The sequence below is a fragment of the Aegilops tauschii genome, chromosome 5 (genome assembly GCF_002575655.3).
Source record: "Aegilops tauschii subsp. strangulata cultivar AL8/78 chromosome 5, Aet v6.0, whole genome shotgun sequence".
NCBI lineage: Eukaryota > Viridiplantae > Streptophyta > Magnoliopsida > Poales > Poaceae > Aegilops > Aegilops tauschii.
The window spans coordinates 284,056,084-284,083,469 of NC_053039.3; positions in this window are offsets into that span (position 1 = coordinate 284,056,084).

The window sequence follows — 27,386 nt, forward strand, 5'->3', positions numbered from 1 at the left end:
ACAACATAAAGTAAATTCATTTATTTTTTGCATTTCGGGACTGGGCATCCCTAAGACCATTGCCTTACTCTCGTGCAATGTCAAGTGAATAAACACTCATCTTGAGAATAACACATCTAGCATGTAAAATATTAGCCACCCGTTACCGTTCCGCGAGCGAAACAAACACACAAAAGAGAAGTTTATTTTTGAAATTTAGAGATGGCACATGCAAATTTGCTTAGAATGGCAAAAGAATACCGCATATAGGTAGATATAGTGGACTCATGAGGCAAAACTGGTTTAAAGGATTTTGGATGCACAAGTAGAGATCATACTTAGTGCAAAGTGAAGGCTAGCAAAAGATTGCGAAGCAACCAACCAAGAAACGAATAATCTCATAAGCAAGCATTAAGCATAACTAACACCGAACAATGCACCACAAGTAGGATATAATTATCATTGCATGATTATTGACTTTCGTGCAGGCATAGGGAATCACAAACCTTAACACCAATATTCTTACTAGAGCACAATTACTCATCAACATAACTCACATATCACATCATCATATCTCAAAACTATTACTAAGAATCAAGTTTATTTTGTCCAATGATCTTCATGACATTTTTTTTCTTTTATCCTTCTTGGATATCTATCACTTTGGAACTAATTTTCATGTGTTGCTTTTCATAAGCTCAAACAAATTTAAGTGAAGATCATGAGCATAACAAATTTTTATTTCTCTCAAAATAATTTAAGTGAAGCAAGAGAGAATTTTTCAAAATTTTTACTAACTCTCAAATAAATCTAAGTGAAGCAAGAGAGCATTTCTTCAAAAATAACAAAGCACACCGTGCTCAAAAAGATATAAGTGAAGCACTAGAGCAAGTCCTAGCTCATAAAAGATTTAAGTGAAGCATAGAGAGCAATTCTAACAAGTCATGATATAATTTTGGCTCTTTCAAAAGGGTGTGTCCAGCAAGGATTGATGACTTAAAACACAAAATAAAACAAGCAAAGACACATATCATACAAGACACTCCAAGCAAAACACATATCATGTGACGAGTAAAAATATAGCCTCGAGTAAAATACCGATAGTTGTTGGAAGAAAGCGGGGATGCCACTCGGGGGCATCCCCAAGCTTAGTTGGTTGCTCATTCTTGGATAATAGCTTGGGATGCCGGGGCATCCCCAAGCTTAGGCTCTTACATCCTTCCTTCATCCATCGTAGGATAACCCAAAACTTGAAAACTTCAATCACACAAAACTCAACAAAACCTTCGTGAGATCCGTTAGTGTAAGAAAATAAACCACTACTATAAGTGCTGTATCAAACCAATTCATATTTTTTTGTATTATATCTACTTTATTCCAACTTTTCTATGGAAAAAACTCATCAAAGAAACCATAGAGCCATCAAAATAAGCACATAACACAAAGAAAACAGAATCTGTCAAAACAGAACAGTCTGTAGCAATCTGATTTAAAAGAATGCTTATGGAACTCCAAACATTCTACCAAAATAGGACGACCAGGGCAATTTGTATATTAATCTTCTGCAAAAAGAATTACGGCAAAAGCTCTTTCTGAATAAAAATGAAAATTAATTTCGTGAGCACAAAGTTTCTGTCTTTTTCAGCAAGATCAAACAACTATCACCCAAGAAGATCCTATTGGTTCTACTTGGCACAAACACTAATTAAAACATAAAAAACACAATCATAAATGTAGCATAATTGTGCTAACACTCAAGAACAGAAAGCAAAAATCAAAAATAAATTTTATTCATTGGGTTGCCTCCCAACAAGCGCTATAGTTTTACGCCCTTAGCTAGGCATAAAGCAAGGATCTAAGTTTTGTCATCCTCCGAAGTTTTGGCAACTTTTGTAAGGGTTTTCTCAAACCCGGGAGGCTCTTTACGCTTCCCTAAATTCTCTGGAAAAGAAACCATCTTAAGATCCAAAATATCCAATCGCTTGTTGCAAAGGGTAATCAGAGTATTCATGTGATTGATACTACCATTGAGGTGTTTGAGGGGTTCATTATATTTCTGTATTTCAACCATATGTTTATGCAAATCACCAAGTTTGTCTAGCATTTGAGCTCCCTCGGGGGTAAAATGAAAACCCTTCTTTTGAGGAGGAATTCCCAAAATTCCCTCTAAGATTTCGTAGGAAGCATTGGCATCAAGTTCAATAAAATTTCCTTTAGCAGCAAAATCAAGAAGTTGTCTATGATGCAAAGCCAATCCTGTGTAAAAATTACAAAGCAAAACCTTGGTGTCCCCCTTTAAGTTGGAAATACGATATGATTCCATAAGCCTATACCAGGCATCTTTTAAAATTTCTCCTTGTCTTTGCTTGAAGTACAAGACTTCAAAGTCTGGTGACAAAGGAGTAGGGACGCTAGGCACCGAGACTAGAAAGCAAGAGAACGGAGAAAAGAAAAACAGAGCGAACAAAATGGCAAATTTTTGTGAAGTGGGGGAGAGGAAAATGAGAGGCAAATGGCAAATAATGTAAATTGCAAGGAGATGAGATTTGTGATTAGGAACCTGGTTATGATGAAGATCCTCCCCGGTAACGGCGCCAGAAATTCTCCTTGATGGTAGCTAGAACTACGTCGGTATTTCCTTGGAGAGGGAGGGGTGATGTAGCACAGCGACGGTAGAGTATTTCCCAAAGTTATGAAACCAAGGTATCAAACCAGTAGGAGGACCAAGCAACACAACGTAAACAACACCTCCACACAAATAACAACTCCTCACAACCCGACGTGTTACAGGGGTTGTCAATCCCTTTCGGGTAACGGCGCCAGAAATTGGCAAGCGGGCGTGAGATAAATTGTAGTAGATTGAAATAATAGATCGCAAATAAATAAAGTGCAGCAAGGTATTTTTGTATTTTTTGGTTTAATAGACCTGAATAAAAATGCAAAGGAAAAGTAGATCGCAAGGCAAATATATGAGAAATAAGACCCGGGGGCCGTAGGTTTCACTAGTGGCTTCTCTCGAGAAAAATAGCAAACAGTGGGTAAACAAATTAATGTTGGGCAATTGATAGAACTTCAAATACTTATAATGATATCCAGGCAATGATCATTACATTGGCATCACGTCCAAGATTAGTAGACCGACTCCTGCCTGCATCTACTACTATTACTCCACACATCGACCGCTATCCAGCATGCATCTAGTGTATTAAGTTCATGGAAAAATGGAGTAATGCAATAAGAACGATGACATGATGTAGACAAGATCTGTTTACCTATATGGCGGTAGATATAGATCTCATCTTTTTATCCTTAGTAGCAACGATACGTACGTGTCATTTCCCCTTCTGTCACTGGGATCGAGCACCGTAAGATCGAACCCACTACCAGGCACCTCTTCCCATTGCAAGATAAATAGATCAAGTTGGCCAAACAAAACCCAAATATCGGAGAAGAAACATGAGGCTATAAGAGATCATGCATATAAGAGATCAAAGAAACTCAAATAACTTTCATGGATATAAAAAGATATGACTGATCATAAACTCAAAGTTCATCAGATCCCAAGAAACACACCGCAAAAGTGTTACATCATATGGATCTCCAAGAGACCATTGTATTGAGAATCCAGAGAGAGAGAGGAAGCCATCTAGCTACTAACTACGGACCCAAAGGTCTACAAAGGACTACTCACGCATCATCGGAGAGGCACCAATGGAAGTGGTGAACTCCTCCGTGATGGTGTCTAGATTGGATCTGGTGGTTCTGGACTCTGCGGCGGCTGGATGAATATTTCGACGCTTGTTCTAGGGTTTCTGGAATATTGTGGTATTTATAGAGCAAAGAGGCGGTCCGGGGGGCACACGAGGTGGGCACAACCCACCAGGGCGCGCCTGGGCCTCCTGGCGCGCCTGGGCCTCCTGGCGCGCCCTGGTGGATTGTGCCCCCCTCGGGGCACCCCCAGGTGCAAACAGGGCCCATTGCCTTTCTTTTGGCCCATAAAAAATCATCGTGAAGTTTCGTGGCATTTGGACTCTGTTTGATATTGATTTCATGCGATGTCAAAAACATGGAAAAAACAGCAACTGGCACTTGGCACTATGTCAATAGGTTAGTACCAAAAAATGATATAAAATGACTATAAAATGATTATAAAACATCCAAGATTGATAATAAAATAGCATGGAACAATCAAAAATTATAGATACGTTGGAGACGTATCAGGGGGCTGCTCGCTCGATTCCAGAGCTGCATGGGTCTCCGGAGTAGTCTTCGGGCCGCTGTCAGTTTTCATGGGGGTTGTGCCCCCCATGTTCTCGGCAACCAAGGCATTACCCTCTGGCGTCATTTCAGCGGCCTTTCGCACCTCTCCCTTGCCCGGAGAGGTCCTTTGGGATAACACCTCGGTGTCATCCGCGGCATGTGGCTAAGAGGCTCGCGAGAGCGTTTTGCTATCCATCATCTCCGGCGCCAAAGAGTTCCCCGAAGGCGATGATTGTTAGGGGAGATCACGGGCTGGACTATAATATGTAAATAATATGTTACCCTACAATCTGTAAAAGGCTAGATATATGTATAGTATCTTTGAATACTTACGATTCGACCAGGGGCTTCGGCCTGGGGCGCCACTCGGGGATGGCTTTGGCATCCGATTCCGAATCGTCCAAAAGGGAGATCTTCCCCTTCTTGGACGCCTCCGCCTCTAGGTCCACAGAGGCCGCCCTTTTCTTCTCCCCCCTCCCCCCTTAAGGGGAGAATTGCTCTCCTCCTCTTCCTCTTCGTTCTCATCTCCCTCGTGGGAGGAGAGAGCTTCGGTGTCTCCGGATGCAACGCCCGAAGTACCTTTACGGCGAAGGCCACTTCTGGCCTCCTTGCCCTTCTTCTTTGCCCTCTTCTCCGGCGCCTGGTATGGCGCCGGGACCAGCATCTTCGTTAGTAGAGGAATGGCGGGGTCTTCGGGCAGCGAAGCCGGACATCGGATCCGCTCCGCCTTCTTTGTCCAGCCCTAAAGGAAGAATGGAAGGCTCATCATACTCCTTGGATTTACAAGTTGAGGTTATGTTTGAAAATCTTAAAACTTACTGGAGTGGCCGGATGAGCGCAGTCGAGGCCGAGGTCTTCGGTCATTCCCGACCACGACTTCTGGGCCTTGAAAAGCAGCTTCCAGATCTCTCCGTGCGTCGTGCCGAAGGATCGCTGCAGGGTCCGAGGACCGGCCAGTTTGAACTCCCACATATGGATAGTCCGGCGCTGGCAGAGGAGAATCCGGCAAAACAGCATCACCTAGATCACATCAGCAAGACTGGTGTTCTTCTCTATCATACTCTCGACACACTTCTGCAGCGTCATCACCTCGTCGGATGACGCCCAGTCCAGGCCCTTGTTAATCCACGATGTAAGCCGCATTGGAGGCCCGGATTTGAACTCCGGAGTGGCGGCCCATGTGGTGTCGTGAGGTTCCGTGATATAGAACCACCCCTGTTGCCATCCCTTCACGGTCTCCATGAAGGCCCCCTTGGGCCAGGTGACGTTGGGGAGCTTGCTCACCACGGCGCCGCCACACTCCGCATGTTGGCCATCTACCACTTTCGGCTTCATGTTGAAGACCTTGAGCCATAGGTCAAGGTGGGGGGAATGCGGAGGAACGCCTCACACACGACGATGAACGCCAAAATGTGGAGGAAGGAATTTGGGGCTAGATCGTGGAAATCTAGCCCATAATAGTGAAGGAAATATGCCCTAGAGGCAATAATAAAGTTATTATTTATTTCCGTATATCATGATAAATGTTTATTATTCATGCTAGAATTGTATTAACCAGAAACATAATACTTGTGTGAATACATAGACAAACAGAGTGTCACTACTATGCCTCTACTTGACTAGCTCGTTGATCAAAGATGGTTATGTTTCCTAGCCATTGACATGAGTTGTCATTTGATTAACGGGATCACATCATTAGGAGAATGATGTGATTGACTTGACCCATTCTGTTAGCTTAGCACTCGATCGTTTAGTATTCTGCTATTGCTTTCTTCATGACCTATACATGTTCCTATGACTATAAGATTATGCAACTCCCGTTTACCCGAGCAACACTTTATGTGCTACCAAACATCACAACGTAACTGGGTGATTATAAAGGTACTCTATAGGTGTCTCCGAAGGTACTTGTTGGGTTGGCGTATTTCGAGATTATGATTTGTCACTCCGATTGTCGGAGAGGTATCTCTGGGCCCACTCGGTAATGCACATCACTATAAGCCTTGCAAGCATTGCAACTAATGAGTTAGTTGCGGGATGATGTATTACGGAACGAGTACAGAGACTTGCCGGTAATGAGATTGAACTAGATATTAAGATACCGACGATCGAATCTTGGGCAAGTAACATACCGATGACAAAGGGAACAACGTATGTTGTTATGCGGTTTGACCGATAAAGATCTTCGTAGAATATGTAGGAGCCAATATGAGCATCCAGGTTCCGCTATTGGTTATTGACCGGAGACGTGTCTCGGTCATATCTACATAGTTCTCGAACCCATAGGGTCCGCACGCTTAAGGTTCGATGACGGTTATATTATGAGTTTATGTGTTTTGATGTACCGAAGGTAGTTTGGAGTCCCGGATGTGATCACGGACATGACGAGGAGTCTCAAAATGGTCGAGACATAAAGATTGATATATTGGAAGCCTATATTTGGATATCGGAAGTGTTCCGGGTGAAATCGGGATTTTACCGGAGTACCGGGGGTTACCGGAACCCCCCCGGGGGTTTAATGTGCCAAGATGGGCCTTAGTGGAGAAGAGGAGGGGCGGCCAGGGCAGGCCGCGCGCCCCCTCCCCCTCTAGTCCGAATTGGACAAGGAGGGGGGTGGCGCCCCCCTTTCCTTCCTCTCTCCCTCCTCCTTCCCCCTTCTCCTACTCCAACTAGGAAAGGAGGGAGTCCTACTCCCGGTGGGAGTAGGACTCCTCCCTGGCGCGCCTCCTCCTGGCCGGCCGCCTCTCCCCCCTTTCTCCTTTATATACGGGGGCAGGGGGCACCTCTAGACACAAAAATTGATCCTTGGATCTCTTAGCCGTGTGCGGTGCCCCCTCCACCATAGTCCACCTCGATAATATCGTAGCGGTGCTTAGGCGAAGCCCTGCGTCGGTAGATCATCATCATCGTCACCACGCCGTCGTACTGAGAGAACTCTCCTTTAAAGCTCGGCTGGGTCGGAGTTCGAGGGATGTCCTCGAGCTGAACATGTGCTGAACTCGGAGGTGCCGTACGTTCGGTACTTGATCGGTCAGATCGTGAAGACGTATGACTACATCAACCGCGTTGTGCTAACGCTTCCGCTTTCGGTCTACGAGGGTACGTAGACAACACTCTCCCCTCTCGTTGCTATGCATCACCATGATCCGGTGTGTGCGTAGGAATTTTTTTGAAATTACTACGTTCCCCAACAGTGGCATCCGAGCCTGGTTTTATGCGTAGATGTTATATGCACGAGTAGAACACAAGTGAGTTTTGGGTGATACAAGTCATATTGCTTACCAGCATGTCATACTTTGGTTCGGCGGTATTGTTGGATGAAGCGGCCTGGACCGACATTATGCGTACGCTTACGCGAGACTGGTTCTACCGACGTGCTTTGCACACAGGTGGCTGGCGGGTGTCAGTTTCTCCAACTTTAGTTGAACCGAGTGTGGCTACGCCCGGTCCTTGAGAAGGTTAAAACAACACTAACTTGACGAACTATCGTTGTGGTTTTGATGCGTAGGTAAGAACGGTTCTTGCTCAGCCCGTAGCAGCCACGTAAAACTTGCAACAACAAAGTAGAGGACGTCTAACTTGTTTTTGCAGGGCATGTTGTGATGTGATATGGTCAAGACATGATGCTATATTTTATTGTATGAGATGATCATGTTTTGTAACAGAGTCATCGGCAACTGGCAGGAGCCATATGGTTGTCGCTTTATTGTATGCAATGCAATCGCCCTGTAATTGCTTTACTTTATCACTAAGCGGTAGAGATAGTCGTAGAAGCATAAGTTGGCGAGACGACAACGATGCTACGATGGAGATCAAGGTGTCGCGCCGGTGACGATGGTGATCATGACAGTGCTTCGGAGATGGAGATCACAAGCACAAGATGATGATGGCCATATCATATCACTTATATTGATTGCATGTGATGTTTATCTTTTATGCATCTTATCTTGCTTTGATTGACGGTAGCATTATAAGATGATCTCTCACTAAATTATCAAGGTACAAGTGTTCTCCCTGAGTATGCACCATTGCGAAAGTTCTTCGTGCTGAGGCACCACGTGATGATAGGGTGTGATAGGCTCTATGTTCAAATACAACGGGTGCAAAACAGTTGCACACGCGGAATACTCAGGTTAAACTTGACGAGCCTAGCATATGCAGATATGGCCTCGGAACACTGAGACCAAAAGGTCGAGCGTGAATCATATAGTAGATATGATCAACATAGTGATGTTCACCATTGAAACTACTCCATCTCACGTGATGATCGGACATGGTTTAGTTAATTTGGATCACGTGATCACTTAGAGGATTAGACAGATGTCTATCTAAGTGGGAGTTCTTAAGTAATATGATTAATTGAACTTAAATTTATCATGAACTTAGTACCTGATAGTATTTTTCTTGTCTATGTTGATTGTAGATAGATGGCCCGTGCTGTTGTTCCGTTGAATTTTAATGCGTTCCTTGAGAAAGCAAAGTTGAAAGATGATGGTAGCAATTACACGGACTGGGTCCGTAACTTGAGGATTATCCTCATTGCTGCACAGAAGAATTACGTCCTTCAAGCACCGCTAGGTGCCAGACCTGTTGCAGGAGCAACACCAGATGTTATGAACGTCTGGCAGAGCAAAGCTGATGACTACTCGATAGTTCAGTGTGCCATGCTTTACGGCTTAGAACCGGGACTTCAACGATGTTTTGAACGTCATGGAGCATATGAGATGTTCCAGGAGTTGAAGTTAATATTTCAAGCAAATGCCCGGGTTGAGAGTTATGAAGTCTCCAATAAGTTCAACAGTTGTAAGATGGAGGAGAATAGTTCTGTCAGTGAGCATATTCTCAGAATGTCTGGGTATAACAATCACTTGATTCAACTGGGAGTTAATCTTTCGGATGATAGCATCATTGACAGAATTCTTCAATCACTGCCACCAAGCTACAAGAGCTTCGTGATGAACTATAACATGCAAGGGATGGATAAGACGATTCCTGAGCTCTTCGCAATGCTAAAGGCTGCGGAGGTAGAAATCAAGGAGCATCAAGTGTTGATGGTCAACAAGACCACCAGTTTCAAGAAAAAGGGCAAAGGGAAGAAGAAGGGGAACTTCAAGAAGAACAACAAACAAGTTGCTGCTCAGGAGAAGAAACCCAAGTCTGGACCTAAGCCTGAGACTGAGTGCTTCTACTGCAAACAGACTAGTCACTGGAAGCGGAACTGCCCCAAGTATTTGGCGGATAAGAAGGATGGCAAGGTGAACAAAGGTATATGTGATATACATGTTATTGACGTGTACCTTACTAATGCTCGCAGTAGCACCTGGGTATTTTATACTGGTTCTGTTGCTAATATTTGCAACTTGAAACAGGGACTACGGATTAAGCGAAGATTTGCTAAGGATGAGGTGACAATGCGCGTGGGAAATGGTTCCAAAGTCGATGTGATCGCGGTCGGCACGCTACCTCTACATCTACCTTCGGGATTAGTTTTAGACCTGAATAATTGTTATTTGGTGCCAGTGTTGAGCATGAACATTATATCTGGATCTTGTTTGATGCGAGACGGTTATTCATTTAAATCAGAGAATAATGGTTGTTCTATTTATATGAGTAATATCTTTTATGGTCATGCACCCTTGAAGAGTGGTCTATTTTTATTGAATCTCGATAGTAGTGATACACATATTCATAATATTGAAGCCAAAAGATGCAGAGTTGATAATGATAGTGCAACTTATTTGTGGCACTGCCGTTTAGGTCATATTGGTGTAAAGCGCATGAAGAAACTCCATACTGATGGACTTTTGGAACCACTTGATTATGAATCACTTGGTACTTGCGAACCGTTCCTCATGGGCAAGATGACTAAAACGCCGTTCTCCGGAAATATGGAGCAAGCAACAGATTTGTTGGAAATCATACATGCAGATGTATGTGGTCCGATGAATGTTGAGGCTCGCTGCGGGTATCGTTATTTTCTCACCTTCACAGATGATTTAAGCAGATATGGGTATATCTACTTAATGAAACATAAGTCTGAAACATTTGAAAAGTTCAAAGAATTTCAGAGTGAAGTTGAAAATCATCGTAACAAGAAAATAAAGTTTCTACGATCTGATCGTGGAGGAGAATATTTGAGTTACGAGTTTGGTCTTCATTTGAAACAATGCGGAATAGTTTCGCAACTCACGCCACCCGGAACACCACAGCGTAATGGTGTGTCCGAACGTCATAATCGTACTTTACTAGATATGGTGCAATCTATGATGTCTCTTACTGATTTACCGCTATCATTTTGGGGTTATGCTTTAGAGACGGCTGCATTCACGTTAAATAGGGCACCATCGAAATCCGTTGAGACGATGCCTTATGAACTATGGTTTGGCAAGAAACCAAAGTTGTCATTTCTTAAAGTTTGGGGTTGTGATGCTTATGTGAAAAAGCTTCAACCTGATAAGCTCGAACCCAAATCGGAGAAATGTGTCTTCATAGGATACCCAAAGGAAACTGTTGGGTACACCTTCTATCACAGATCTGAAGGCAAGACTTTTGTTGCTAAATTTGGATCCTTTCAAGAGAAGGAGTTTATCTCAAAAGAAGTGAGTGGGAGGAAAGTAGAACTTGATGAGGTAACTCTACCTGCTCCCTTATTGGAAATTAGTTCATCACAGAAACCGGTTCCTGTGACACCTACACCAATTAGTGAGGAAGTTAATGATGATGATCATGAAACTTCAGATCAAGTTGTTACTGAACCTCGTAGGTCAACCAGAGTAAGATCCGCACCAGAGTGGTACGGTAATCCTGTTCTGGAGGTTGTGTTACTAGACCATGATGAACCTACGAACTATGAAGAAGCAATGGTGAGCCCAGGTTCCGCAAAATGGCTTGATGCCATGAAATCTGAGATGGGATCCATGTATGAGAACAAAGTGTGGACTTTGGTTGACTTGCCCAATGATCGGCAAGCCATTGAGCATAAATGGATCTTCAAGAAGAAGACTGACGCTGACGGTAATGTTACTATCTATAAAGCTCGACTTGTTGCAAAAGGTTTTCGACAAGTTCAAGGGATTGACTACGATGAGACTTTCTCACCCGTAGCGATGCTTAAGTCTGTCCGAATCATGTTAGCAATTACCGCATTTTATGATTATGAAATTTGGCAAATGGATGTCAAAACTGCATTCCTGAATGAATTTCTGGAAGAAGAGTTGTATATGATGCAGCCGGAAGGTTTTGTCGATCCAAAGGGAGCTAACAAAGTGTGCAAGCTCCAGCGATCCATTTATGGACTGGTGCAAGCCTCTCGGAGTTGGAATAAACGCTTTGATAGTGTGATCAAAGCATATGGTTTTATACAGACATTTGGAGAAGCCTGTATTACAAGTGAGTGGGAGCTCTGTAGCATTTCTGATATTATATGTGGATGACATATTGCTGATTGGAAATGATATAGAATTTCTGGATAGGATAAAGGGATACTTGAATAAGAGTTTTTCAATGAAGGACCTCGGTGAAGCTGCTTATATATTGGGCATCAAGATCTATAGAGATAGATCAAGACGCTTAATTGGACTTTCACAGAGCACATACCTTGACAAAGTTTTGAAGAAGATCAAAATGGATCAAGCAAAGAAAGGGTTCTTGCTTGTGTTACAAGGTGTGAAGTTGAGTAAGACTCAATGCCCGACCACTACAGAAGATATAGAGAAGATGAAAGATGTTCCCTATGCTTCAGCCATATGCTCTATCATGTATGCAATGTTGTGTACCAGACCTGATGTGTGCCTTGCTATAAGTTTAGCAGGGAGGTACCAAAGTAATCCAGGAGTGGATCACTGGACAGCGGTCAAGAACATCCTGAAATACCTGAAAAGGACTAAGGATATGTTTCTCGTTTATGGAGGTGACAAAGAGCTAGTCGTAAATGGTTACGTCGATGCAAGCTTTGACACTGATCCGGACGATTCTAAATCGCAAACCGGATACGTGTTTACATTGAACGGTGGAGCTGTAAGTTGGTGCAGTTCTAAACAATGCGTTGTGGCGGGATCTACGTGTGAAGCGGAGTACATAGCTGCTTCGGAAGCAGCAAATGAAGGAGTCTGGAAGAAGGAGTTCATATCCGATCTAGGTGTCATACCTAGTGCATCGGGTCCAATGAAAATCTTTTGTGACAACACTGGTGCAATTATCTTGGCAAAGGAATCCAGATTTCACAAGAGAACCAAGCACATCAAGAGACGCTTCAACTCCATCCGGGATCAAGTCCGGGTGGGAGACATAGAAATTTGCAAGATACATACGGATCTGAATGTTGCAGACCCGTTGACTAAGCCTCTTCCACGAGCAAAACATGATCAACACCAAGGCTCCATGGGTGTTAGAATCATTACTATGTAATCTAGATTATTGACTCTAGTGCAAGTGGGAGACTGAAGGAAATATGCCCTACAGGCAATAATAAAGTTATTATTTATTTCCTTATATCATGATAAATGTTTATTATTCATGCTAGAATTGTATTAACCGGAAACATAATACTTGTGTGAATACATAGACAAACAGAGTGTCACTAGTATGCCTCTACTTGACTAGCTCGTTGATCAAAGATGGTTATGTTTCCTAGCCATTGACATGAGTTGTCATTTGATTAACGGGGTCACATCATTAGGAGAATGATGTGATTTACTTGACCCATTCCGTTAGCTTAGCACTCAATCGTTTAGTATTCTACTATTGCTTTCTTCATGACTTATACATGTTCCTATGACTATGAGATTATGCAACTCCCGTTTACCGGAGGAACACTTTGCGTGCTACCAAACGTCACAACGTAACTGGGTGATTATAAAGGTGCTCTACAGGTGTCTCTGAAGGTACTTGTTGGGTTGGCGTATTTCGAGATTAGGATTTGTCACTCCGATTGTCGGAGAGGTATCTCTGGGCCCACTCGGTAATGCACATCACTATAAGCCTTGCAAGCATTGCAACTAATGAGTTAGTTGCGGGATGATGTATTACAGAACGAGTAAAGAGACTTGCCGGTAACGATATTGAACTAGGTATTAAGATACAGACGATCGAATCTCGGGCAAGTAACATACCGATGACAAAGGGAACAACGTATGTTGTTATGCGGTTTGACCGATAAATATCTTCGTAGAATATGTGGGAGCCAATATGAGCATCCAGGTTCCGCTATTGGTTATTGCCCGGAGACGTGTCTCGGTCATGTCTACATAGTTCTCGAACCCGTAGGGTCCGCACGCTTAAAGTTCGATGACGGTTATATTATGAGTTTATGTGTTTTGATGTACCTAAGGTAGTTCGGAGTCCCGAATTTGATTGCGGACATGACGAGGAGTCTCGAAATGGTCAAGACATAAAGATTGATATATTGGAAGCCTATATTTGGATATCGGAAGTGTTCCGGGTGAAATCGGGATTTTACCGGAGTACCGGGGGTTACCGGAACCCCCCGGCGGTTTAATGGGCCAAGATGGGCCTTAGTGGAGAAGAGGAGGGGCGGCCAGGGCAGGCCGCGTGCCCCCTCCCCCTCTAGTCCGAATTGGACAAGGAGGGGGGCGGCGCCCCCCCTTTCCTTCGTCTCTCCCTCCTCCTTCCCCCTTCTCCTACTCCAACTAGGAAAGGAGGGAGTCCTACTCCCGGTGGGAGTAGGACTCCTCCCTGGCGCGCCTCCTCCTGGCCGGCCGCCTCTCTCCCCCTTGCTCCTTTATATACGGGGGTAGGGGGCACCTCTAGACACAACAATTGATCCCTTGGATCTCTTAGCCGTGTGCGGTGCCCCCCTCCACCATAGTCCACCTCGATAATATCGTAGCGGTGCTTAGGCGAAGCCCTGCGTCGGTAGAACATCATCATCGTCACCACGCCGTCGTGCTGACGGAACTCTCCTTCAAATCTCGGCTGGATCGGAGTTCGAGAGACGTCATCGAGCTGAACGTGTGCTGAACTCGGAGGTGTCGTACATTCGGTACTTGATCGGTCGGATCGTGAAGACGTACGACTACATCAACCGCGTTGTGCTAACGCTTCCGCTTTCGGTCTACGAGGGTATGTAGACAACACTCTCCCCTCTCATTGCTATGCATCACCATGATCCTGTGTGTGCGTAGGAAATTTTTAGAAATTACTACATTCCCCAACAAATAGAACATGAGGCCACAGACGAAAGTGTGGAGGGGAAACCCTAGTCCGCGGAGAAAGTGGGGGATGAACACTACCCTCTCGTTAGTCTTCGGAGTGGGGATGATCTTCTTTTTGGCAGGGAGCGGGAGCCGGTGGGCGATGTCCGCGGCCAAGTAACCCACTTCCCGAAGTTCCTTGATGTTCCTCTCCGTGACGGAGGAAGCCATCCACTTACCCTGCGAGCCAGATCCGGACATGGCTAGAGTGTTTGGTGGCAACAGAAAGTACCGAAACTTGGGCGCTGGAGCTCAAGGATGGAAGGGCTGAGGAAGAAGAAGGCGTGAGGTAAAAAGATGGGTCCTTATCTTCTTATAAAGGCAGTGAATATCGAGCGCCCCCTCACGAGCCTTAAAACTCGCCTATTCGCGAGGGGTCGTGCGAACGACACGGTTGGATTGCCCACACCGTATTGATGGGAATCCCGTAATAAGTGGACACGATCTCTGCTTTGACAAGACGTGTCAATGGAGGCCGCGCCTCGAAGCGCGAGGCGGGAGGCCACAAAACGGTTCAAGATAATAATAAGGATAGTCGTAACGTCTCGCCGAAAAAGTTGTCAGTGGACATGACTTATTTTGTTTAAGTATTTCTCCCTTGTGGTTCAGGGTTGTAACTGTTATACGGAGCCGGATATAGTTCTCTTGTTCAACTGCTTTGATGTATTCGGAGGAGGAACCCGCCTTACAATGCCGAAGAAAATCTGCGCGCCGGACACATCGTCATTGAAGCCTGGTTCAGGGGCTACTGAGGGAGTCCTAGATTAGGGGGTCCCTGGGCGTCTTGGCTATGTGACGTGGGCTGGACTGATGGGCCGTGAAGATACAAGATAGAAGTCCTTCCCCCGTGTCCGGATGGGACTCTCCTTTGCGTGGATAGCAAGCTTGGCGTTCGGATGTGTAGTTTCCTTTCTCTGTAAACCGACTCTGTACAACCCTAAGCCCCTCCGGTGTCTATATAAACCAGAGGGTTTAGTCCATAGAGGCTAAGACAAATCATACACGCTAGACATCTAGGTTTAGCCATTACGATCTTGAGGTAGATCAACTCTTGTAACCCCTATACTCATCAAAGTCAATGAAGCAGGAAGTAGGGTATTACCACCATTAAGAGGGCCCGAACCTGGGTAAACATCGTGTCCCCCGTCTCCTGTTACCTTCGATCCTCAGACGCACAGTTCGGGATCCCCTACCCAAGATCAGTCGGTTTTGACACCGACAGTTGCATCCCCATGAACATGACGCAGTTTCTCCGTTCCAACCCAGCCGGTTGGCTTCAGATGAACAGGATTAGTCGCTATACGCACTAGAGACCCCGCCCCTATATACGTACGTAGCCATATTTACTATCTTGCAGCGTGGTCGTACGTACGTGTACACGATATTGACGGGACTGCCTGACATGCTACGCCGGCGCTTCTACTTCAACACGTGCCGCTCCTTACTCGGCCACGGCACATCGCTGCAGAGACACCGATCAACCGCTATGTATGTACACGTTCGCGGCCGGACAAACAACGCTACCTTCGCTTCAACCTGGTGGGTCCCAGATGTTAGGGGGTAAGAAGGCAGTTCCTTCCGTGCGAAGATAAAGCCGGTGAGTCCCAGCTGTCAGGGGGAACGTTTTTTTCGTCAAATGCAGAGGCCCTTCCGGTAGGTCCGAGGTGTCTGGTGGAGGAATCATTATTTTGCACGTTATAAGGAGGCACTTCCTTGCGTGCGGCCATGGATTGATGTCTACTACGCAACTTCATTCTTGTAGACTCGTGTTGGGCCTCCAAGCATAGAGTTTTGTAGGATAGTAGCAATTTTCCCTCAAGTTGATGACCTAAGGTTTATCAATCCATGGGAGGTGTAGGATGAAGATGGTCTCTCTCAAACAACCTGCAACCAAATACAAGAAATCTCTTGTGTCCCCGACACACCCAATACAATGGCAAATCATATAGGTGCACTAGTTCGGTGAAGAGATGGTGCTATAAGTGTAACATTGATGGTAGAAATATATTTTTCTGATCTGAATAAATAAAAACAGCAAGGTAGCAAATAGTAAACGGGCACAAAAACAGTATTGCAATACTTGAAAATGAGGCCTAGGGTCTGTACTTTCGCTAGTGCAATCTCTCAACAGTGCTAATAAAATTGGATCATATAACCGTCCCTCAACGTGCAATGAAGAATCACTCCAAAGTTCCTATCTAGCAGAGAACATACGAAGAAATCGTTTGTAGGGTACGAAACCACCTCGAAGCTATTCTTTCCAATCGATCTATCCAAGAGTTCGTACTAAAATAACACCAAATAATTTCAGAATCATAATACTCAATCCAACACAAAGAACTTCAAAGAGTGCCCCAAGATTTCTACCGAAGAAACAAAAGACGAGAACGTGCATCAACCACTATGCATAGATTACCCCAATGTCACCGCGGGAATCCACAAGTTGAGTGCCAAAACACATATCAAGTGAATCAATATTATACCCCATTATCACCACGAGTATTCATATGCAAGACATATATCAAGTGCTCTCAAATCCATAAAAGTATTCAATCCAATAACAACGAAAACTCAAAGGGAAAAAACTCAAGTCATCACAACAAGATAGAGAGGGGGAAACACCATATGATCCGACTATATTAACAAAGCCCACGATACATCAACATCGTGACATCTCAAGAACACAAGAGAGAGAGAGAGATAGAGAGAGAGAGAGAGAGAGATTAAGCACATAGCTACTGGTACAAACCCTCAGCCCCGAGGGTGGACTACTCCCTCCTCATTGTGGTGGCCGCCGGGATGATGAAGATGGCTACCGGAGATGATTCCCCCCTCCAGCAGGGTGCCGGAACAGAGTCTCGTTTGGTTTTCGATGGCTACAAAGCCTTGCGGTGGCGAACTTTTGATCTAGGTTAACCCTGCAGATTTATTGAATATTTGGGATTTTATAGGGCAAAGAGGGGGTGCGGGAGGCCACCGAGGTGGGCACAACCCACCTAGACGCCCTGGTGGGTTGTGCCCGCCTCGGGGCACCCCCCAGGTGCTGCTCTGGCCCATTGGTGGCCTTCTGGTCCATAAAAAATCCACAAAAAATTTCGCGGTGTTTGGACTCCGTTTGATATTGATTTCCTACGATGTAAGAAAACAAGCAAAAAACAGCAACTTGCACTGGGCACTAGGTCAGTAGGTTAGTCCCAAAAAATGATATAAAGGTGCTATAAAATGATTGTAAAACATCCAAGAATGATAATAAAACAGTATGAATACTTCATAAATTATAGATATGTTGGAGACATATCAGCATCCCCAAGCTTAATTCCTACTCGTCCTCGAGTAGGTAAATGAAAAGAAATAATTTATGAAGTGTGAATGCTAGCAAAGTGCATAAGTTTGATCAATGATAATTTCAATCACTTTTCCTAGCATCATGACAACAACTCTTTCTTATAAAACTTCCCATGTTATAGTAGCAACCAATTCACATGTTAAGGCTCAAACAATGAATTCTCTTGAAACTCAACAACCTATGTTCTCAGACACCAAGCAATTGTAATTCAACTTATTCAACAAAGTTTAAGTAAGATCTCCACATACTCAACCATCATATAGTCTTCTATAATTGCTAACACTCACCGCATACACATGAGCAAAACGTTTCAACCGGACACATAGAAAGATAGGGGCTTATAATTTCGCCTCCCAACGTATTCACCTCAAGGGTGATGTCAACAATAATAACTCATGCTATCCATATCCAACTGGATATGTGTGCCTAGATCTTTCCTCACCACATGATGCTTGCCAAAAGAGAAAAATAAAAAGGAATAGAGGGAAAACTTTGACTCTTGCATGAAAGTAAATGCATAAAAGTAAAAGATAGGCCCTTCGCAGAGGGAGGCAGAGGTTGTCATGCGCTTATTTGTTTATTCTCAACCCCTTAGTGCAAAAGAATGTCACGTTATATTGCCCCTTATGATAGCAACCTTTATTATGCCGTTTGTTGCTTTTATTGTTTTCCATCACAAGTTCGTACAATGCTCAATTTTCTCTTACACTAAATTATCTAACACTTTTAGAAGCATTTTTTATTGCCTTATTGCACCGATGACAACTTACTTGAAGGATCTTATTCAATCCTTAAGTAGGTATGGTGGACTCTTGAAAATAAGATTTGGGTTTAAGGGTTTTTGGATGCACAAGTAGTATCTCTACTTGGTGCGGAATTTTTGGCTAGCAAAGATGGGGGGGCAAGTACCACGCGTTGAAGGATCTATGATCTATGATAATATAACTTCTATGTGAATATGAACAAACATAAACCATTACGTTGTCTTCCTTGTCTAGCGTCAACAATTTTGGCATATAATATTTTGATGGGGGCTCACAATCACAAAAGATTTCCAACATAGTGTATTTGCATGTGAAGGTTTCTCTTCCTTCTACCAATCATTCATGAGTTGCTTGTATGACCAATATTGTGATTGTCAAACTTCAGAAGATTTCACTTACTAAACGCAATCTGAAGCTACCACTAGGCATGATATAGTTTCAACTTCATGATATTCAACTCATTCAACAATTTACTCATAGGACATAAGTGAAGCACAAGAGTAAATGACAAGCTACTCCAAAAAGATATAAGTGAAGATCAAGCAAGTAGTTAAGTAAATAGGTAGCTATTTGAGGACTCTCTTTTATTAAAAACTTTCAGATCTAAGAATTTTATTAAAACAGCAAGCAAAACAAAATAAAATTACATTCCAACAATAGCACAACTCATGTGGATAAGCAAAAACTTAGGCTCAACCGATACTAACCGATAATTGCTGATGAAGAAAGGTGGGGTGCCTACCGGGGCATCCCCAAGCTTAGATGCTTGAGACTTCTTGAATATTATCTTGGGATGCCTTGGGCATCACCAAGATTGATCTTTTGTGTCTCCTTAATTCTTCTCATATGACGGTTTTCCTAAATATGAAAAGCTTCATCCACACAAAACTTAACAAGAACTCGTCAGGTAAGTTGGTATAAACCGTTGCAAAAACCTTATCATTATCTACTGTAGAAAATCACTAAATTTATTATTCAACATTGCATACTAAATGCCTCTGCATATTTAATACTCCTATCCACAAGTAGAATCATTAAACAAGCAAACATATGCAAACAATGCAAACATAACAGCAATCTGCCAAAACAGTACAGTCTGTAAAGAATGCAAGAGTATCAATACTTCTTAAACTCCAAAAATTATGAAAAAATTACCACACTGTAGAAACTTTATCAGAGCTTATTTTGAAAAAAGTTTTAAAATTTTATCATATTCTGAATTTTCTAGGGAACTTTTGCAACATCGATAAATTTTCTGTTTTGAAATAGCAACATGTAGACTTGCAAAATAAGCATGGCAAAGGCTATACTTGACACTTCTATTGAAATAAAAGATGCAAAAAATTATTGTAAATAACATCAAGAAAATCCTAACAAAATAAATTGACGCTCCAAGCGAAACACATACCATGTGACGAATGAAAACATAGCTTCAAGTGAGGTTACCGATAATGTTGGAGACGAAAGAGGGGATGCCTTCCGGGGCATCCCCAAGCTTAGTTGCTTGGATCTTCCTTGAATATTATCTTGGTGTGCCTTGGGAATCCCCAAGCTTAGGGTCATGTCACTCCTTATTCTCCTCATATCGATATCTCATCCAAAACTTGAAAACTTCAATCACACAAAAACTTAACGGAACTTCGTGAGATAGGTTAGTATGATAAAGAGCAAACCATTTCACTTTGGTAATGTCAAAGACAAGATTCATAATTGTTTCCACACAATGCCTACTGTATCATATCATTTCCACAATTTATATTGAGTAATATAAGTCATAGAAACTAGAAAACAAGCAAACTATGCATTGAAAACAGAATCTGTCAAAAACAGGACAGTCTGTAGTAATATGTACTCAAACCATACTTATGCTACTCCAAAAATTATAAAAAATAGGAAAACGTAGATAATTTGTATATCTATCACCTGTAAAAAATTCACATTAAAAGCACATACCAGTTAATTTTAGAAATTTCTGGACTGGACGCATAAGTTTCTGTTTTTGGACAGAATCAAGTCAACTATCATCCACACTATCCCAAAGGTCTTACTTGGCACTTTATTGAACCGAAAGCAATAAAACATGATTACTACAGTAGCCTAATCATGTGAACACACAAAAACAGTAGGTAAAAGTGTTGGGTTGTCTCCCAACAAGCGCTTCTCTTTAATGCCTTTTAGCTAGGCATGATGATTTTCAATGATGCTTGCATAAATGATAAGAATTGAAAGATAAAGAGAGCATCATGAAGCATATCACTAGCACATTTAAGTCTAACCCACTTCCTATGCATAGGGATTTTGTGAGCAAACAACTTATGGGAACAAGAATCAACTAGCATAGGAAGGCAAAACAAGCATAACTTCAAAACTCTCAACACATAGAGAGGAAACTTGATATTATTGTAATTCCTACAATCATAAGTTCCTCCCTCATAATAATTTTCAGTAGCATCATGAATGAATTCAACAAAATAACTATCACATAAATCATTCTTTTCATGATCCACAAGCATAGAAATTTTGTTACTCTCCACATAAGCAAATTTATTCTCATCAATAGTAGTGGGAGCAAACTCAACAAAATAACTATCATGGGATTGAAAATTAAAATCATGATGACAAGTTTATGGTTATCATTATTTTTTATAGCATACATATCATCACCATAATCATCATAGATAGCAACTTTGTTGTCATAATCAGTTGAAACCTCTTCCGAAATAGTGGATTCATCACTAAATAAAGTCATGACCTCTCCAAATCCACTTTTTTCAATATTGTAACAAGATTCAACACCCTCCAAAATAGTGGGATCATTACCTAGAGTTGACACTCTTCCAAACCCACTTTCATCAATATAATCATCATAAATAGGAGGCATGATTTCATCATAATAAATTTTCTCATTAAAACTTGGGGGACTAAAAATATCATCTTCATCAGACATAGCATCCCAACTTTGCATATCATTAGCATCATGGATATTCAAAGAATTCATACTAACACCATTGCTATCATGCTCATCATTCAAATATTTTGTGCCAAACATTTTATTGACTTCTTCTTCTAACAATTGAGCACAGTTTTCCGATCCATCATTTTCGTGAAACATATTATAAAGATGATCAATAATATGATGCAACCTCAATTCCATTTTTTATGTAGTTTTCTTTTATAAACCAAACTAGTGATAAAACAAGAAACTAAAATATTCAATTGCAAGATCTAAAGATATACCTTCATGCACTCACCTCCCCAGCAACGGTGCCAGAAAAGAGCTTTGTTGACGGGGTGTGAGTACTGCTTACCTAACCTCCCCGGCAACGACGCCAGAAAAGAGCTTGATGTCTACTACGCAACTTTATTCTTGTAGACTCGTGTCGGGCATCCAAGCGCACAGTTTTGTAGGACAGTAGCAATTTTCCCTCAAGTGGATGACCTAAGGTTTATCAATCCGTGGGAGGTGTAGGATGAAGATGGTCTCTCTCAAACAACCCTGCAACCAATACAAGAAATCTCTTGTGTCCCCAACACACCCAATACAATGGCAAATCGTATAGGTGCACTAGTTCGGCGAAGCAACGGTGATAAAAGTGTAATATTTATGGTAGAAATACATTTTTATAATCTGAATAAATGAAAACAGCAAGGTAGCAAATAGTAAACGGGCACAAAAAACGGTATTGCAGTACTTGAAAATGAGGCCTAGGGTTCGTACTTTCGCTAGTGCAATCTCTCGACAGTGCTAATATAATTGGATCATATAACCGTCCCTCAACGTGCAACGAAGAATCACTCCAAAGTTCCTATCTAGTGGAGAACATACGAAGAAATCGTTTGTAGGGTACGAAACCACCTCAAAGCTATTCTTTCCGATCGATCTATCCAAGAGTTCGTACTAAAATAACACCAAATAATTTTAGATTCATAATACTCAATCCAACACAAAGAACATCAAAGAGTGCCCCAAGATTTCTAATGGAGAAACAAAAGACGAGAACATGCATCAACCCCTATGCATAGATTACCCCAATGTCACCGCGGGAATCCGCAAGTTGAGTGCCAAAACACATATCAAGTGAATCAATATGATACCCCATTGTCACCACGAGTATTCATATGCAAGACATATATCAAGTGCTCTCAAATCCATAAAAGTATTCAATCCGATAACAACGAAATCTCGAAGGGAAAAACTCAATTCATCACAACAAGATAGAGAGGGGAAAACACCATATGATCCGACTATATTTACAAAGTCCGCGATACATCAAGATCATGACATCTCAAGAACACGAGAGAGAGAGAGAGAGAGATTAAACACATAACTACTGGTACAAACCCTCAGCCCCGAGGGTGGACTACTCCCTCTTCATCATGGTGGCCGCCGGGATGATGAAGATGGCCACCGGAGATGATTCGCCCCTCCGGCAGGGTGCCAGAACATGGTCTAGATTGGTTTTCTGTGGCTACACAGCCTTGCAGCGGTGGAGCTTCTGATCTAGGTTAACCCCGAGGGTTTTTGGAATATTTGGGATTTTATAGGGCAAAGAGGGGGTGCGGGAGGCCACCAAGGTGGGCACAACCCACCTGGGCGCGCCTGGGCCCCTATGCACGCCCTGGTGGGTTGTGCCTGCCTCGGGGCACCCCCCAGGTGCTGCTCTGGCCCATTGGTGCTCTTCTGGTCCATAAAAAATCCACAAAAAGTTTTTGCGGTGTTTGGACTCCGTTTGATATTGATTTCCTGCGATGTAAAAAACAAGCAAAAAAACAACAACTGGCACTGGACACTGGGTCAATAGGTTAGTCCCGAAAAATGATATAAAGTTGCATAAAATGATTGTAAAACATCCAAGAATGATAATAAAACAACATGAATACTTCATAAATTATAGATACGTTGGAGACGTATCATGGACCCAACTGTCAGCCTCTCCACTTACAATCCTCTTCTGATGGTTGTCGTTCGTTGACCGCGTTGACGACGCCGTGCCGCCCGAGAGCACCAAGGTGGTGGACGACGGCGCGACCAAGGAAGGGAACGACCCAGAGCCCGGGAATATGCAACAGTGGATGCCCACATGGAGGGGAGTATGAGGGTTGACTGCTTCGGCTGCGGTTTGAGGCTGCCGTCTCCGGAGAATAACAGGGGGTGTGGGTGAGTAGAGGGAAGGCCTGGCCAGTAGTAGTATTGTCGGGCGGTGAGGCCTGTGCGGCAGCACAGCCGGCCACGGGAGGCTGGAGCAGGTGGTAAAGCGGGCGCAGGTTTGGGCGGCTGGAGCAATAAGACCAGAGGTTGAAGACGCAGCTTGGCCGTTGGATTAACATCCAACAGTCAGTGCAGCTAGAATCGTTTATTGACTAAGTTGACAAAGCCCTGCATACGCGTTAAGTTAGTATACCCACAAGTCAGCCTCCGAATCTGGTGGGTCCCAGCTAGCAGGGGAATCAATTTTTTTCACGTAACAAGGTGGCACTTCCTTGCATGCGAAGATGTTTTTTGGTTTTTTTATTTCTTCTTTTTGAGTTAGAATAAAAAGAGAACAATTTAGCATCTTCGGTACAATCTATATTTTCAAGAAAAGGATCATAATAAAGCTGGTGGGTCCTAGCTGTTAGGGAGAGGAAATTTTTTATTTCCGCGTAATAAAGGAAGCACTTCCTTGCGTGCGAAGATGTAGCTGGTGGGTCAAACCTGTCAGGGGGGCAATTATTTGTTTTCAAATAATACGGGGGCACTTGATGCGTGCGGACATGGGCCATGTGGGTCCCTACTATCAGCCAATCCATATACCTGCCTCATCCGATGGCTGTCGTTTGTTGACAAAGTTGACTACGCCGTGCCGAGAGAACCAACACAGTGAACGATGGCGAGTATTACGAAGGGAATGACCCGGAGCCAGCGAAGACACAATAGTGGATGCCCATGCGGAGGGGAGTATGAGGATTCACTGGTTCGACTGCGGTGTGTGGCTGCCGTCGCTGGTGAAGAACAGGAGGTGTTGGTGAGTAAAGGAATGGCCTGGACGGCGTTTGGGAGTAGAGTGGGCCGGTGAAGCCTACGCGGTAGCACAACCGGCCACGGGAGGCGGTAGCAGGCGGTACCGCCGCAGGTGGTTTGGGCGGCTGAAGCAAGAATATCCGAGATTGAAGAAGCACTACAACCATTGGATGGACATCCAACGACCACTTCTGCTAGAATTGTGTCTTGACTATAAGTTTACAAAGCCTTCCGTACGCCTTAGTAGGCCCACAAGCCTTTCGTACGCGTCACTGGCTATAATTCTCAAAAAATATTAGGCCCACAAGTGAGCATCACATCTGTGGCAGAGAACATATAGCCCATTTGCGATTTGTAATAATGTACAACCCATTTTTTAATTCTAATGGAATTTACTACAACCCATTTACAGTCTCTTAAAACTACAACCCATTTTCTAGCTAGGACAACGATTAATAATTTCAACCAACCTCTCAAAACAGAATTCAACCAAAAATCCTACATTTTGATGGGATCCGAAATATTTTTATCCTGAAATTTCGAGTCCGATTAAATATATTTTCAAAATGAATTTGTATTAGGTAAAAATCTAAAGAAATATTGTGCGCGCAATGAGTAATGAAATTAAAATTTCCAAATTGAAACAATAATATTTTTGAAACTAATTACCTGTTTGGTGCGTTTTTGTATATTTACAGCCCAGTTTTTATAATTACATCTCATTTATTATTTCTTAAAGCCCATTTTTTGTTAGGCCTAATGCATCCCTCATAGGAAAGATTTACAGCCCAGCGGGGCGGAGAATAACAAGTTGACCTGGGTTGGGTATTCCGCAAAAAAGTATAGCTGGGCTAGCCATTTTCACCTTGAAAAAATAATATCTCGGCTGGATATTTGGTCGACATAAAATAATAGCCTGGGCTAGACAGGCCACAACCCGCTCAGTTGATACCTGCTCCTGTGAACAACAAAAAAACACCGCTCAAGAAAAACTCCGCTTACACCTAAAAAACAAATACTGCTCGAGCTGCTGGGTCCCAACCGTCGGCCGCTCCTTGTGCAATTCTCTCGTTTATTGACTATATAGGTTGACGATGGTGTGGGACCGTGATGTCAGGAAACCAAGAGGAAGCAAAAAATATTATAGTTGTATATAATAAGGAGGAACTTGCGTACGTACGACTATGGCCCTAGTGGGTCCCTACTATCATCATGTCCAAATAAAGTCATCTCCTGATTCCACATGTTCGTTGACCATGTTGACAATGCTCGACGCCACGGCAAGCGCAACAACTCGAAGGATGACGGAGAGGGCCTCGCGGGCCCTACGGATGGTCTAATACAGTGCCCGCAGCTCATTCAGGAAGCCAGGATCATCAGACACCTATGAGCACCTTCGAGAGACCGAGAAGGCATGAAAAGGTAAGGCCGCGCTTGGGAGCTCTGGATTGTTTCACACCTGTATTAAGATACAAGTGTAATTTACTCGTCATCGGAAACAACGCGTAAAATACAGGCGCAATGAAATCGAGAGCCCGAGGTTTGTAACGAAAACCGGCGAGTTACGCGTGTAATTTGAGAGATCAGTGTATATTTTACTAGTCGAAATCGACCAACCAAGAGCTTCGCCCAAGACCATCTACTTTTATTTACAAGCGCCAGTTTTACAAGCAGTTTTGGTTGGAAAACGACGATCCAATCACGGCCTAAGATGATGAGTTGGTCGGAATATCATATGGTTTCACCTCTAACCTACCCGAGTTGTCGTATAGGCTATGAATGAAACATAAGACAATGAACTTCTTAAGCACAGAAGCAATAGAAGAGGGTGATCTTCTTAACATGCAAATCACAGGCATTCATGCAAAACAATATGAAGCATTATCAGGAGGCACGGTGAACGGCTCGTGATGCCGCATGCCACAGCATTCCAAGCTCAACTTTGCAATCAAACTCACAAGGCCTGACATTACATAGACAATATTCAGAACGAACTCTTAAAATACCTTACATAAGTCAACATTCATGTGACTATGCATCTCAGCAGAGTAAATACTTACTTCTGAACCGAAGACAGGAATAGGAAGAAATGATCGACACTGCTCACAGCAAAGGGCGTCCCACTCAAAAATATCAAATGCATGTCTTCCGGCTAACATCAATGAGCAAAATTTGACAAGGTTTTCCAATTCCAGTATATTAAACTAATTTCTTCTTGCTAACATCAATGATTAAACTTTGACAAGCTTTTCCTATTCAAAATATGTAATGCTATGATTGTGGAACGGGCAGGGTTTGTCATCAGTTTGCACATTGAAATGGCACATGGAGCCGGATTAACCAGCGTATCTTTTTGTGCATTTCAACTGAAATCAAACAATGTCTTGTGTAGCACGGTGGATTTTGTATTTATATGTTGCAATAAGACAAAGACACATCAGCACACACATGAATATTGGCCCTAGTGTCAACCCACCAATCAGTGGACTGACAAACTGAAAGTACGGTAAACAGATTACCATACCCAGATGCCCCATCATTGTTGCTTAGAGTGACATTGACAAACTTGGAGTCCTGTCCTGGCTTCTTGTACTTGTTAATACAATGTCTTGCGTAGCATGGTGGATTTCATATTTATATGTTGCAAGGCTTTGAACACGTTGGCAGCTCCATTCAAGTAGATAGTCCGATGGCTCAAGGTGATAATGAATGATTAGAGAACCATTCCATGTATTGTGCATGATGAAGTATTATGGAGGCCACGAACCATCTGAATATTTTGTGCAGTTCCACTAAAATCAAGCTGAGCATTTCTATCTGCATAA